Raw genomic sequence first — 17,017 nt, 5'->3', positions numbered from 1 at the left:
AAGAAAGCTTGGAGCAACAGAAAAGTATAGTTATGCTTTCCATACACTAATGCCAATGCAATGTATGGCACAGACGAGAGGACAGGTATAACAGAGCTTTGAGCTGCATGAGGGAGAGGGGAAATAAATGCCTTCCTTAGTGCTTCTGTCTTAGCCCTTTGAAGGTTGTTTCAAAATATAGAACACTTGGGGTGAAGGGGACTCATAACACCAGAGAAAACATGTCATGTCCTTTTGTCTTTAGTCCCTTGTGCAAATGGTCTCAGTCACTACTTTCTTTTGAAACACAGGAAATATCCCCATCTTGTGGGATTTTTAGGATATCACTGCTATAGACCCCTTTCACCATCTTACAATTTTGCAACCACGGTCTTCATTGCCTAATGGAAAAGTCCATTGTCTGTGTCCCAGTTGCTTGAATGCTAAAGAACAAAGGACTTACATTTTACAGATCTGGAAGATTCCATCACATTTGCTTTTCTGAAAAAGAGAATACTATGCAATCCCCCCCCCCATATATGCCGTATCACTTGAGGACAAGAAGCAGGTCTTATTTATCTCTGTATCCCCAGTACTAAGACAGTAATTGACATGTAGTAGATGCTATATTTAATTAATTTGCTAATAAATTTTATTGATACTCATTTGTATTGAGCCATACTTTCAAATAATAGCTAGTTGAGCATGGCAGGGCAATATTTTATACTTACTCCAAAATTTAAAGAATCTTTAAAGCACATTTTGTCCAACTAACTCTAATTTTTTTAATTTACATTTTTTTAATTTGCATGTAACAATTTGTGGGTAATCTAGTTTCCTTGTGGATATAGGAAATATCCAATGAAATTAATTTCATTTAAAATGAATCTAAGCCTCTAACATTCAGGAACTTGTATAATTCCAGTATCAGGTTATGAAGTGTAGACCTGGCTTCCCTGAATGATATGTCAGCTCTTCACTATCTGTCCATCATCAGATGACAGGTGCATGTCTTCTCAAAGTGCTACCTCACCTTTATTTCAATTCTTTCTCATTTTTGTTCAAGTACGGAAAGAGGTGCTATATTTCATTCATTCGTTGTCCTGTCATCATATTCTCAACAAGTCATTTGGAGAGCCAAACTGCACTTGGTACTGCTGTATGTATTTCAACAATGTGATTCTCCTTTCTAATGACTGTACAATATTTAAAAATTATCACAGAAGAGATTATCATGATATAATGATAAAAGGGGGAGTTGTTTCTGGGGAAAAGAGACTCTAAAAGTGAATTAAAAGTTTCTTGAGTACAAAATAGAAAGCAATTATGGCAATGAGGACTTGTACAAGCAGTACAATTTCAAAGTAAAAATGCAATGTTGAATATTAACCCCAAATATTAATGTCCTTCTAATTATTAACAAATGATCTTGAAAGCAAGCAATGTCAAGTTATTGCTTCGAAGCTGTTAATGATAAGCTATGGAACATCTTAAAATTCAAATGATGTTTTAGATCACAATTCCGGGAATGTGTACTAGCATTGAGATAATGGTTAGAAAAATGCAGGAATAAAGGATACCATGATCTGTGCCCTACCTGAAAAACTAGTAAACAATACTTATCTTAATCATTCTGATAGATGTATATTTAGTAACATATATAATATGTAGTACACAAGGTATATAATATATCTCTGCTAATAATAAACACACAACTTAAAAATTGACTTCGAGGTCTTGTTCTAAAACTTTAGTATAAAATACTTTTGAAAGAATGGAGAACTTACTGCCACACAGGAATACTTATTGAAACATGCATTTTTAACACCAGGGCAGAGCAGACAACTTCAATTAGGAAAGCTAGAGGATATTTCATTTGATTCCTCTAAAAGATGAAAAGGAAAGAAAGAAAAAGGATGAAACAATTTCAGATACTTTCAATGCATTTATCAAATCAGAATGAACTGCTTTTGACTGTGGATATAATAAGTCAGAAGAAATTCACTAACCAAAAGGCAAGAACTTCTTTTCTACTGTGACTAATTCAACTTAATGAAATTATTTTTTTTAAAAAAACTACACATATGAGCTATAAGAAGAAAAGAGAAGATGATAGAAAGGCAAGCAACAGCTAGTATATTTCATAAGAAGACAACAGCCACAATTTTGAACCGATTAATGTTAGAATTTCTGCCTGACCTTGAATTTGACAAAACTCAATATAAAGGCCAAGCTTATACAAAGACTTCAATTATAAGAGGTTATCTAAAGAGCGCTTAAGCTGGTTTTCAAGATGAAATACTAACTGAAGTTTGTATTTATTTTGTAAACAACCATGTTAACCTTGCTATTTACACTGCCAATGACATCTTCCCAGGACTGTAGAATCCCTGTGCTATAAATCTTCACTAGATAAGCAGCTCATTCCTTGTCTCTCAAAGTGTAGTAGGAAGTTGTGCCAGGAAAATAATACAGAAATGAATCAAATGCAATACTGTATATTACACAACAAAATGCATTATAGCACATGCCATATTCTTCATAATCATCCTTTATCCATTAGAAACAAAACTGGTATCACAGTAACCAACACTTACCTCCAAGAATGGTCTTAAGGACTAATAAAAGATAATAGTAGTATTAATACCTCTTGCCTGGGTTAAATGTTTTGTAGTTTATAAACTTCTTTGGCCAGCACTCTATCAGTTGATTCTTGCCCCATGAGACAGGTAGCACTTCTGAGATCTACAGAGGTAACCTGATTTGCCCAAGGTTATGAGACTAATAAGAGGCAAACTTAGAACTCAAACAGTGTAGCTTTTTTCCTGGACAACTGAAATATTTCTCTGAAGTTATTGCTCATTTTCAGGGATATGAGATTTGTAATAAAGAATATTGCAATATCAACAGTGTAATATTTTAATTGATCTAATATAAATAAACAGAAAGTCACAATTCTTTCATTATTTAATATTTCTTCGAATGACCTTCTACAGATTTAAGGTTTTAATCAAGAAATACTACATAAAATTACTTATACATTATAAGTTTTTCCAGCAAACACAATCAAGAGGTCAGCAAAAGTATGACACTATTAAAATATAATAAATACCTTAAAAGTTTCACTTTGTTTTAAAACATGTACATCTACATTTTTTTCAGTGATCTTTTTAAAAAATGAAATACTTTTGTTTGAGAATGGGCCCAGTAATTGTTATCCTAAATATCTGCCTTATAACAATCCCATCTGTAATTTACATTCATGTCCCAGCTTGAATTTATTAAATTTGAAGTTAGAATTTAACTAACCAAGGAGAAACTGCCTAATCTCAAAGAATCACCCTTGGAAAATATGTTAACAAAAAAGAGAAAGACAGAAACTTTACAGTGCAGAAATCCAGTAGATTTTCACCAGGTGATAAGATCACCAGTAGCAGCATATATCGACACTATGAAGCCTTTAGAATGATGCGTTGCAATTGGCAGAATATCTATCACTGTGTTGGTATTTTTTGCCCAACATGCATAACCTCATACCAATCTGACAAGACACTTGATAAACCCACATTAAAGGACATCCTATAAAAGTTAATAGAATAAAAGTGTCAAGGTCATGAAAGACAAAAAAAAAAAGGTAAGAATGGAAAAGATGAAAGAAATAACAGCCAAAAAAATGCATTATGGGATTCTGAGTTGGGTACTGGAACAGAAAAAGGAAGTAAGCAGAAAAACTGATGAAATTTAAATAATGCCTATAGTTTAGATAATAAGTATTGTACCAATGTTAATTTCCTGATTTTGTTATTTGTATTGTGATTATGTAAGACTAACACATTAATGGAACCTAGTGAAGAACATATAGGAATTCTATGTGCTATTTTTATAAATTTTGTTAGTCTTAAAATTAGTCCAAAATTTAAAAATTAAGAACAAAACACCTGCAAAGCAACCTGATTGTAAACCAGTGTGAAAAAGAAAAAAAAAAAAAGCAAAGAGTAGGAATAAGCATGTTGTAAAAAGAAAAAAAGAAATGAATGGCCAGTAGCAAGTATACAGAAAGACATTTCAACTCAGAAGTAAATTAAAGAAGTGCAAATTAAAACAATGAGACATTTTTGTCTTCAAATTGGCACACTTGTTTGCTGTATACTAGTCTGTGAGACAGCATATGAGGAGAAAGGCTCAGAAAACCATTGCAAGAGGGAATGTAAATTGGCATAAGCCTCTTTGAAAGAAATTTTAAAAGCTCAAATTCTTATGCTTAGGACCAGCATTTCCACTTTAAGAATTTAATTGGAAGAAATAAATGAGTCAAGATTAGAAAAGATGTTTATTAGTGTTATTATAGTCATGAACACTCTCAAACAATTTAAATGTTCGTCAATAGGGAAAGATTATGATGTAACCATCAAATGAAACATTATGCAATAATTTTAAAATACTATATAAATATATATTCATTGTTATAAATATATATACATGATTATTGTGTGAAATAGTATTACAAAAGAACATTTATGGAAAATATCAATTTAGCAAAATTTACAGTATTAAACAATTTTTCATATTAAACATTTATAGTATTAAACACATAATTATGTCATTGAAGATGTGGGAAATATATATATTTCTGGTTTATTTTCATTTTATTTTTACTCTTTATACCTTCTATATGGGCTCAAATTAACATGTATTAACTTTGCAATAAAATTTTTAAACTTCATGCCCCGTCCAAACTACATTTGCTTTTCAGGGATCTCCAAATGTGTGAAGGCCTGCAAGCTCCATTCTAGGAAGGGGTTGGGCTGTGACTGTAGTTTCAGGAACTGCCACTAGGTGGTACACTGCTTCTCCGGCAGTTGTTCAAGACATTTTAAGCTAGCTACACCGTGCATAAGGGCTGTGACCCCAGAGAAAATAACAGTCCCAGATTTTTTTAATGTGAAAAATGTTTTTGCCTTCCCACAAATCACTAATAATTTAATACCCAATTTCTCCATTGTCTTACAGTAGTCACTCAAGAAATATTTGCTGGGCAAACAAGACATAATTAAAAATACAAATGGCAGAAGCATGAAAAATTGAACAGCTTCACATCATTTTGTCATATTTCTAAACAGAGTTAAACTGGTTTCATGGGGGATGTAATATGATATTTTGCATTGTAAATCAAAAAAAAAAAGGAGAAGGTCAGCATTTCCCAAATGTATTTGAATCCCCTACCTAAAAAAGACATCTTTGAAGGAATGACATTCCAAGGAATGTGATTTGAAAAATCCTGTCCTCAACACCTGTCCATTTTATTTAATATGGTCACCCTAGACTCACCTCCAACTGAAGTTCCAATCTTCTTCACTCCTTATTATGGACTTCATCTTTACTGTCTTCATATTCACCAATGCTATCAAGTCTCAAGTTGGCACTTGCTATTATGTTGCCAGCCAGGTGTTGAAGTCTGTCAACAAACTGTACTTAGAGCACTTCTTCCTGAGTGTTGTCTTACTGCAGATGTGAAGTAGATACCTTTCCATGTACATCTGATTCTACTCGGAATTAAACCCAATTTAAAAGCAGGAACATGCCTACTCTCCAGCCACCAGTTCATGTGAGATAATGGAATCTCATTTCCCTAGAATGTCTATTAAATAGAGCTGGGTGAGTTAATTTGCCACTCATCACAGCAAACTTTGAAAATGTTCTCATTATCTAAAGAAAAGAAAGTCAACCAGAAAGACAAGCATTCTTTTTGATACATAGACATAGTCATTGCTACTCAGAAATGATCTAAAAAAGCAATTACCATTGTCTAGATACTGGTTTGTCTTTTCTCCTAGACTGTGAACCCCTTGGGAAAAGGGAATAAATGTAGGCTTTTAATAAGAATTTAAATCATAAACAAAGTAATAAATGAATAAATGAGTGAATAGAGCAATATATGAGTTACTGTATACTAGAGGAGCATCTTAGTTGTTTAAAACCTTACATTAATATATTCTAGTATAAAAATTACTTCTTCACTCACTCAAAAAAATGTTTGTTAAGTAGATATTATATTTCAGATGCTGTGCTAAGGATACAAAATTAAATAAGAAATAATCCTGTCTTTAAGAAGTAGAGCATATCGGATTTACATTTATCCAATGCTTCTTCAAATACTTTCATACTTGATATGTATAATAATGCAAAGCAATTGATATCTTCCCCATCTACTTTTTAAATTCTTAAATAGAAAAGGCTATTCTGAATTTTCTTTTTACACTTTCCCTATTTCAATCCGTGTTTAACCATGTGTTTTACTAATTGGTTTATTACGTAGTTTCTCATATGTTTTGTACTTTGCTCAAATGGAAACACTCTTTCTACTCAACATTGCAATATTGCCTTGTACATGTAAGTCTGAACCTTCATGGATTTGATATTTGAATGAATGGTGTGAGATAAGGACCCAATTTCACATTTATACATTCAGGTAACCATTGGTACCCTATTGAAAAACTGATCTCTTTTGAAACAATTTGCAGTGTAATCTCAATCATAAATAATATTTCCATTTTATATTTTCTTTTTCCTTCTTTGGCCATTTATATAGCCTTGCATATAATTTCAAACCATCTAAATAAGTAGGGCTTTCTAATAAATTCTGAATTTCTGATAAGGAAGTCCTACTGTGTATTACTTCTCAGGAATATCTTGTTTATTCTTAACTATTTGCTCTTGCATATAAATGTAAAAATCAGTTTGTTATATCTCCTTTTACATGTCATCGAACTGAACCTTAAAATTGTTCATAGTTAAATCTGATGAAGCCAAAGTTTGAATTCATGCCTTCTAACTCCAAATCCAGGGATCCTTCTATGTAGCACTCAGCAGGAAATAAGTACTCTTTAATATGCCCATCAAAAGATAAACTCATACAGCTTCTTCAGAATGTATTAAGGAACTAACTCATGAGAAGACTCACCAAAACATTATTTTCTTTAAGGAGTTCTATGGGCCTATGCTGAGATAGTTTAATGCATAATTAAGTCAAGACTGTGAAATGGTTACTCACCTCCATTCATTCTCCCATTGTTTCTCACTAACAAAACCTTTATTTTGGGAGGAGAGAGAGATGGGGGAAATTGCCCAACTAATAAAACTAAACTTTTTAGCCTTCTTTGTAGATGCAGGTATCCATATGTCAAGGAAATGTAAGCTCATGTTTAGAGGCAGGAAAACAGACAATTCCTTAATGAGGGAGGAAGCAGGCTCAACTGGCATACCCTGTGTACTCCCTGTCCTTTGTCCTTTCTCCTTCATGCATCCTAAAGTGCTGATATAATGGCAAGTATTGCAGTACCCACTTGCATTTGACCACAAGGGAAAGGCCAAGAGGAACTACAAAGCTCTTAGAGATATCATATCCTTGAACGTCTATACTGCTTCCTCTAGAAATGTTGCTTCATGCAAGAAAAATAAACCCTTGTCTGACTCAAGCCATTGTTATTTGGGTTTTCTATTATATGCAGCCAAATTTAATTTGTATTTGATAAAACAGTAATAAAATGAGACAATTGCTCTGAAATTATATCTGCTTTCAGTTATCTCTTCACATAGAATCGATTACAGAACTTTAGGGCTTCAACTCAAGCATTAAGTCAACGTTCTTTCCCAGAGTACAAAGTAGGCTCCACCTGAAGGTACTCTTCATATTTATGCTCAAGTGGGTTAGCCCCCTGTTGCAGTTAGAATATATGCCCCTTGTAAACCTCCACTGTTACCCTCCTTCAATTTCCCCCTGCTGGTTTGATGCATATGATTTTACTTTTATAAGCACATATCAACATTTTTGAATACCTTTTAAATAATTCATCAACTCTTAAAGATAGGCAGAATGATAGAAATGATTAGTCCAACTTCCCTCACAATACACACCAACACAGTTGTCTGCCATTCTACAGACACTAGCTTTCTGGTGAAGCATTATGCTAAAGGTTGTAAGGGATTCAGAGATTAAGATATAGCCCTAGTTCTGAAATTGCTTATAGTCAAGTAACTGAGACTGGGATTCAAACACTTGGAACAGGAGATTGAGTGCCAAGGTCAATGGAAACTTGTTCATTTCTACCAGCTGCCATGAGCCCAGAAAACATTTTGTTCATCTCAGATGCTGGAGAGCATCTATATCCTCAACTTTAGATGTAAGAACTCTTGTTCTTTTTTATCTCGTTCATCTTAGTTTGCTTAACCCATTAAACCTGCCACAGTCTGGTGCTGATAATGCCAAGGTCGCGGGTTCATTCCATACAGGCCACCAAATGCCGCAGTCTGGCTCGGCACAAAATAACCCAGCCGCCACAAAGCCTTGTAGGTTCAAACAGCAACTCTTTATTCCCGAACTCTCACCGGCACTCTACACACACTTCTCGGGAACACACTCCCTCTACTGGGCTCTGCACGCCAATTCTCCCGGAACCCGGGGAGAACTCAACAGGAACTCCAAAGTAACGGGGCACCTGAGGCAGCAGGATCCGCCCTAATCCTAGCAGGATCCACCCTAATCCCGGAGCTGCCCTATTCCCCACCCCCATCCACCCTAGTCCTGGAGCCGCCCTAATCCCGAGCAGGGTCACCTTTCAACCATTCCCTCTAGCAAAATGCCAGGCGTCATTCCGACTAAACTGTGGCTCTCAACATCACCTGTAAATCCCCAATTCCTTTTGAGAAAGAAAAAAGTATAGCCTAATTTATGTGATACAGTATAAAGATCATTCATTTTGGAATTACAAATATTGATTCCAAAACTCATTAGCTATGTGATATTTGCAAGTCATTTGACCTCTTTGAACAACTCATTTCCCCCCTGAGGCTATAGCTGCTTGCCATGAAGAATTTCTGTAAAGATCAAATGATAAAAACATACATGAATTCAACAGAAACAATTCACCACATGCCTATTGTGAACAAGGACTAGTCTAGCCACAGCGAACAAAAGAAAGCACTCTCTGCCCTCATGCCCTAAGTAAAAGAAGACATATGAAATTCTATCAATAGCACTAGGAATAAACATGAAGTGGGGTATATAATTTTCATTATAATTGAAAACAAGGAATTAGAGTGCAAGGGTACCTTTTTTCATAAGATTGCTGGGAAGGACTACCATTCGAGTCGAGTCCTAAATGAACTGAGAGATGACCATGCAGATATCTGGAGAAAAACTTGTAAAGGCACAAAAAAGGCCAAGGTCTAGAGGCTAGGCCATGTTTGGCCCATCAAGCACCCAGTAGATATATAGGACATAGTGGTTCCTTTGCAGTATCGGTATTTCCAGCTGCATCTCCTCTTCATCTCCTTTATTTCCAACTCAATGGACCATGCTTCAAACTCTGTCTTCTAGATGCCATACCATAAGCTAGCTCATTTCTCTCTCTCTCTCTCTCTCTCTCTCTCTCTCTCTCTCTCCCTCCCTCCCTCCCTCCCTCCCTCTGTCTCCTCTTTCTTTTTACTTAAACACGGGTTCTCTCCACAAAGGCTTAAAGTGGCCTCTTTATTTTTAAGTTAACACATATTGAGAGCTACATAACATCAAGCACTTCACTGATCACATCACACTTAATACTCACAAAACTCCTAAGATATAGTTTGTTAGAATTCTCCAAATATGAAACCAGCTTCAAAGGTTAATGTGGTCAAGTTCACATTGCTAAGGAGAGGCTGATTGGGAACTGAATCCAAGTCCCCTCCTATTTATGTACCTCAAGTTAATCATTATTTTATGGTACTTCCTTGTCAACTGAAGATGTACCCTGAAAATCTATTGATGAAAGTCTCCTTCAGGGAAAATCAATCTTCCTAAAGGAATGACTCCCAATCTCAGCCTTCCAGAATTTCTAGGGTGCTCACATTGAGTCATTTTTTTCAACATTTATTGAGCACCAATTATGTGCAAGAATTCTACAAAGTTCTATGGATGAAGCAAACAACTAAGCAGGACCCTGCCCCAGTTGAAAGACTATAAATCTCATTCACTTGTATATTTCAACAGCAAAGAGTTCCATATAAATAGAATAGGAAATTAATTAGGAATAAGTTAGTACTACTGGAGTATCTCAATTGCAAACAGAAGTTGAAACTCCTCCCTAAAAGAGCCTTCTTCTGTCATAATCAGGTCCCATTTACTATTCCCCAGACAATTCTCTCAATACTATATTTTCAAGTATTCCATCATAAGAATTAAAGGACCAAACATGTTCTTCATTATTTGAGAGTTTCCATATATATGCACTTTTACTACTTGGAGTTTGAGAGGCTGCAAACTAAATTTCATAAACCATAAAAACTTACAATGCTATTAACTTACAGTGAACTTACTCCTTCATTTCCTGCTTCCTTTACCCATATTGGAATTAGCTTTTCTTTTCCACTTTCTTTTATGCACACTAGGCTCTGTGTGCCTGTGTGGGTGAGTGACTAGCAAGCACCAACACTATACTACTGTTCTTTTTCTCTATAAAAGCTGAAGTTCCAAAAGTAAATAACAAAAAGAGAAAACTTTAAAAATAAAGAAAAAAAAGGTAAAGTCCTGTCTCAGAACTACAGACTGCAGGTGGGCAAACACAAGGAATACTCAAAATATCATATTCTGTTAGGCAGCAATGAAATTTATAGAATTTTAATAATTCCTAATGACTCCAAAGGAGAAAATTCTAGCTAACACAAGCTGCACTGTTGAATAGAATTTTCTTTTCTGTGAAGAAAAAAAATGTTCTATGTCTGCAGTGTCCAATACAGTGGACATTAGCAATGGCAAAAGAACATTTGAGATGTGGCTAGCATAACTAAGGAATAAATTTTAAATTTCATTTAATTTAAATGTTAAAGCTCACCTTTGTCTAGTAGCTATCATATTGATCAACATAGACACATAAGAGAAAGATTTTCTATTATTTTTAATATTATGAGTGGCTTTAAGATGACTGAAATTTCTAAAATGGCTTTCTTTTATCAAACTATAATTTTGTAGTTCCATCTTAGGGCTTCTACTGTGAATAAAAAATGGCAAAAATTGATTTTAATTTATTGTAAAATTATATTTTCTTATTAAGTAGCAGTTGCAGGTTTTGTAGCTTAGTTCATTAATACCATGGCACTAAATGCCCTAAAGTGTTTATATTTATTAGTGCAAGATTTGGAGGCATGTTGATCTTAGCATTCAAGATGAGGCTCTGCCTAAAAGGCAGAAAAAAAGCATTTCAGTGTATCAACAGATGAATGAGTAAACAAATCCTTTGACATGTACAATAGAATATTACTCATCCTTAAAAAGAAAGGAAACTCTGACACATACTGCAGCATGAATGAACCTTGAAGACATTATCCTTAGTGAAATAAGCCACAAAGGACAGATGCCATATGATTCTATTTATGGGAGATCCTAGAGTGGCCAAACTATAGAAACATAAAGTAGAATGGTGGTCACCATATACTTTACTACCATGAAAAAAAAATTAATAATTATTTTAAAGGCATTTTCGATGATGAGAGTAAATAAGACACTATGGTATTGTCAACTTCAATCATCAAAACTCCTGAAATAAAAATAGCTCAAATTCAATCAGGGCTGGGGTTGTGGCTCAGTGGTAGAGCAATTGCCTAGCATGTGTGAGGCAATGGGTTCAATTCTCAGCACCACATATAAAATAAAAAGAAAGGTCAATCAACAAGTAAAAAAATAATAATTTTTTTAAAAAAGCTCAAATTCAACAAATGGTAAGGCTCCAAGATTTCTAAAAAGTCAGACATTCTACTTAACTTGAGAATGGGTGATTGGGTTATTTATTTATTTATTTATTCATTTATTTATTTATTTATTTTTAGTCCTGGAAAAATCTTCCTCAGTAGGATTGGCTGACACAAATACTGAACTGTCTAAGCACATGCACCACTGAAAGTAACCAGGCAGCAGAGAGATGTCAGTCTAACCCAAGAACTTCCAATGAAAGAGTGGAGAAATTGTGCAATCCACAAATTGATAATGTGGAGGAGGAGGGAGCTGTCACCTAGCAGCTTGCTGGGTTATAAGTGATAGCCTGTCAGTGGTATTCACAATTATAATTCCTAAGACCCAGCACATGCCTTTATGTAGTAAACATTCAATGGATGTGTTGATTGCATAAATCAGTGAAAATAATGAATGACTGAAATGAATGAGTGAATTAATAAGCAGCAAAGGAATCAACCCAAGACTAAACTGAATATCTATTATATTTGGACTGGTCAGGAAATTTTATGGGATGTTATACCTGAATTCTATCTACCTGTACAACTGAGAAATGATTCTGCTAAGAGAATGCTTGATTCAGAAACTATGTTTCAGACATCAGAGAATGGGAGAATGGTTCTGAGTCCATCAAGGTGTGTTTTACTCAGAATTGTCTTCCACCCCAACACCAGGCCTGCTATGAAGTCCTAAAAAGACAAGAAGACATGTGGGAAAATTAACGAAAATGTCTCTAACATGTCAGAAGATTTTAAACATAGCTAAAGGCTGGTAGCTTTAGTTGGTACCAGTGGCTTTAGCATTGGTGATGGACAAAAGCCTGCCACAACTGCTTTGGATAGAAAGCTTTGAAAATGACTATAAATTTCACTTGACACAGACTTCCATGCCCTGAAAGAGGGATCCATGAAAATGTCATTGGTAAGACATTCTTAAATATAGTTTCATGAATTTCACAGTTTCCCATAGTTGAAGTTTAAAAAGTATGTTCACAAATATGAAATGCATCCTAAACAGTTTTGAAAGTATTTGGGGAAAATTTTGTGGAATCCTAGAAATGGATGAATGCACAAACTGAATAAACATAGTCTATTGTCTGTTGTCATCATTGTTCCCTAAATTAGTGTTCATAGTGAATGACATACCACACTTGAACCCTGTGGCAGAGACTGTTAGTGGTCCCTTTCCTATTTTTTTTCCGGGGGGGTACTGGGGATTGAACTCAGGGTCACTCAACCACTGAGCCACATCCCTAGCCCTATTTTGTATTTTATTTGGAGACAGGGTTTCACTGAGTTGCTAAGTACCTCGCAGTGGCTGAAGCTGGCTTTGAACTCCTGATCTTCCTGACTCAACCTCCCGAGCTGCTGGGAGTGGTCCCTTTCTTTTTTTTTTTTTTTAATTTTAATGTTCCCTTTTTTCATTTAAATAAGGACACTAAGACTGTTGATTTAATATTTATTTTTTTAGTTCTCGGCAGACACAACATCTTTGTTGGTATGTGGTGCTGAGGATCGAACCCGGGCAGCACGCATGCCAGGCGAGCGCACTACCGCTTGAGCCACATCCCCAGCCCGGTCCCTTTCTTGATGGGATATAATCATCATGAAAAAAGGGAGGTCTCATTTCTTATTCTTTCTTGTAATTATGAATGACCATGTGGTTCCATTTCAGCCAAAGAATATAACAGAAGTAAAATGCCTCCCCACCCCACCCAGGGATTGTTGAAAGTCATTTTTGGTTGTCATAATTGAGGGGGGATAATGTTAGTGGCATCTACAGGGTAGAGACCAGGAATACTGCTAAACATTCCACAATGCATAAGACATTCCCGCCACAGCAAAAAAGTACCTGACCTAAAATGTGAGTAATGACAATGTTGAGAAACTCTGACTTAAAGGGAAAAGACATCCCTCCCCTTCTTTTCCCCTTCTGTCAGTTGGAACTGTGGTAGAGCAGTAACCCAGGATGGACCATAGAGATGCAAGGTAGAGCAAGATGGAAGCCCAATCCCTTACATAGTGCAGAGCCACCATGCCATCTCAGACTTCAAATATGAGTGAAATAAACTTCCATTTCTTATTTATTCTGAGTCTTTACTTCATATACCAGAAATTGTGTCCTAATCGATGCATAAGTTAAACTTGACAGAGAGTACTTTCAGGTAGACTGCAGAAAAAGAAAGAAGAAAAAATTATGGGGGCAGAACTCTTCTTCTCTTTGCTAATTAGCATCCCCTGTCCCATCTAGTAGCAGAAGTTCCTTTAGGGAAACCCCCAAACCCATACTCTCCCATGTCATTTGGATGAGTATTACCCCAGTCTCTACCTCACAGTAGACCCTGATTAACTCAAGAAAAACCTCACATTCACAACTCCCTGACCACAGTGACTGACTCAGACTTAGAGATAGAAATAGATTGGGTGGGGGGCAGGGGAGGGAGGAGGGGTTCCCACTATTACTATTGCTGGATTTTTCAGACAAAGATGTGAGACTTAGAAACGTTGCAACCATCTTTTCTCATGAGGTAGCAGCCCAGCGATGAAGCTGGAACACAAAGGAAGAAAAGTTGAAAAAATGATGAGAAACCTATCATTTGATTCCCCAGATCAAACTGCATCTATGATAAGCCCTACCTCTAGCCCTTTCAAATACATGAGCCAATAAATATTTTGCCTATACAAATTTGTGTTAGATATTCTGTCACTTGCAACTGAAAGATTCCTACCAAATACAGAGGAGAATTTTATGGTAGAAAAAAAAAATCTAACCAGAGAAGGATCACTTTTAGGAACTTTTCACTTCACTCAAGGATTAGGTCATCATCTGCAAAGTTTCCTGTAGCCAGGAAACGATAGCAACAGAAATTTTGCCATCGCTGGGTGTAAATGAACTAGAGAAGCGGATGAGGAGGAATTTGAATCCTTACTGTTTCTTAGTCGAGTATATGCCCCTCAGACATCAGAGATAGCATTACTGTTTTCACACATGATATGCCAACTTCTCTTCACCACTTGACTGGAATGGGATCTATTTTCCATTGTGATGCTATTCTCTGCAATTAGTTGTTAGAGAATGCTGGAGATACCAAGAAATTACTTTGATCATGTTCAATTGCTCAGTTTTCTTAGGAATCCATCATAAACTGTCAACCCCAGATAAACAGAAGTTTGCATTTGCCTTTTTCTTATCTGGAGTTCCAGGTTTCCATCCTTTCTGACCATTGCCTAGGAACCTAGCTTGTGCTCAACTAGCTGTCAGTTGCAATGTAACTATCGGAGACAACACATGTTTTCCAGACTCAAAGCAGTACTACCCTAATAGAATGTTGCAAGAAGTAGCTGTGGCAGGTATTGGCCCCGTAGTTTTAGCCCAGAAGATTTCTTGATCACTCAAATTAGAAAATGAATATGCTTTTCTCAATGACAAACTGTCTTATTGTCCTGTATTTTATAGGAAGTATTCAGATTCTGGTTGTTACAGATCTTCATGTATGATAGGGGTCAGGTGGTTTCTGATTCTAATGTGTGAAGACCTTTGTGGCCCCAGGTCTAGCTTATATTTGATTTAGTAGTTATAATTTGATAGCTGTGAAACCTGGGGGAAAGTACCCAACCTCTCTGTACTCTCCTCTCCTCTTAAATGAGAAGAAATAGGAATAGTGATATTGCATAGTCTGATTACTGCAGGGTTTTGAAACCAGGGTTTTGAAATCAATGTCCTGTCTTAAAAAACAAAAACTTTGAAGTCTTAGCAATCTACTATCTAAATGATTGTGTGAGACCAGGAGACAAAGAACTGGTACAATTCATAATGCATAAACCTGACACATTTCACTTGTCAGATATCCTATGAAACTAACTACTACATTGTCTATGAACAATTTCAGTAAATATTTCTTTTTTTTTTTTTTAAATTTAAACCATTCTATGCAGCTCTACTTTTTTTTTTTTTATTGGTTGTTCACAACATTACAAAGCTCTTGACATATTATATTTCATACATTAGAATGACATGGGTTATGAACTCCCAATTTTACCCCAAATGCAGATTGCAGAATCACGTCAGTTACACATCCACAATTTTACATAATGCCATATTAGTGACTGTTGTATTCTGCTACCTTTCCTATCCCCTACTATCCCCCCTCCCCTCCCCTCCCATCTTCTCTCTCTACCCCATCTACTGTAATTCATTTCTCTCTTTGTTTATTTTCCCATTCCCCTCACAACCTCTTATATGTAATTTTGTTTAGCAATGAGTGTCTCCCTTCATTTCCATGCAATTTCCCTTTTCTCTCCCTTTCCCTCCCATCTCAAGTCTCTGTTTAATGTTACTCTTTTCTTCCTACTCTTCCTCCCTGCTCTGTTCATACTTGCTCTCATTATATCAAAGAAGACATTTGGTATCTGTTTTTTAGGGTTTGGCTAGCTTCACTAAGCATAATCTGCTCTAATGCCATCCATTTCCCTGAAAATTCTATGATTTTGTCATTTTTTATTGCTGCATAGTACTCCATTGTGTATAGATGCCACATTTTTTTTATCCATTCGTCTATTGAAGGGCATCTGGGTTGGTTCCACAGTCTAGCTATTGTGAATTGTGTTGCTATGAACATCGATGTGGCAGTGTCCCTGTAGCATGCTCTTTTAAGGTCTTCAGGGAATAGTCCGAGAAGGGCAATAGCAGGGTCAAATGGTGGTTCCATTCCCAGCTTTCCCATGAATCTCCAAACTGCTTTCCAAATTGGCCGCACCAATTTGCAGTCCCACCAGCAATGTACAAGTGTACCCTTTTCTCCACATCCTCGCCAGCACTTGTTGTTGTTTGAATTCATAGTGGCTGCCAATCTTACTGGAGTGAGATGGTATCTTAGGGTGGTTTTGATTTGCATTTCTCTGACTGCTAGAGATGGAGAGCATTTTTTCATGTACTTGTTGATTGATTGTATATCCTCCTCTGAGAAGTGTCTGTTCAGGTCCTTGGCCCATTTGTTGATTGGGTTATTTGTTATCTTATTGTCTAGTTTTTTGAGTTCTTTGTATACTCTGGATATTAGGGCTCTATCTGAAGTGTGAGGAGTAAAAATTCGTTCCCAGGATGTAGGCTCCCTATTTACCTCTCTTATTGTTTCTTTTGCTGAAAATAAACTTTTAAGTTTAATTAAGTCCCATTTGTTGATTCTAGTTGTTAACTCTTGTGCTATGGGTGTCCTATTAAGGAATTTGGAGCCCGACCCCACAATCTGTAGATCTGAGCCAACTTTATCTTCTATCAGAC

The 17,017-nt window shown here is 35.9% G+C and overlaps 1 long non-coding RNA gene across 2 annotated transcripts in view; it reads right to left on the bottom strand.

The window, feature by feature from the left end:
- The window catches only part of LOC308655183, a 124,637-nt gene that overhangs the window by 40,798 nt on the left and 66,822 nt on the right, over positions 1–17,017 (bottom strand). The gene's annotated exons all lie outside the window — the stretch shown is intronic.

The sequence above is a fragment of the Spermophilus citellus genome (assembly GCF_964194105.1).
Source record: "Spermophilus citellus genome assembly, chromosome: 9".
NCBI classification, from domain to species: domain Eukaryota; kingdom Metazoa; phylum Chordata; class Mammalia; order Rodentia; family Sciuridae; genus Spermophilus; species Spermophilus citellus.
Note: the sequence above shows the minus strand (reverse complement) of the source record. Positions and strands in the feature narration are given on the sequence as shown.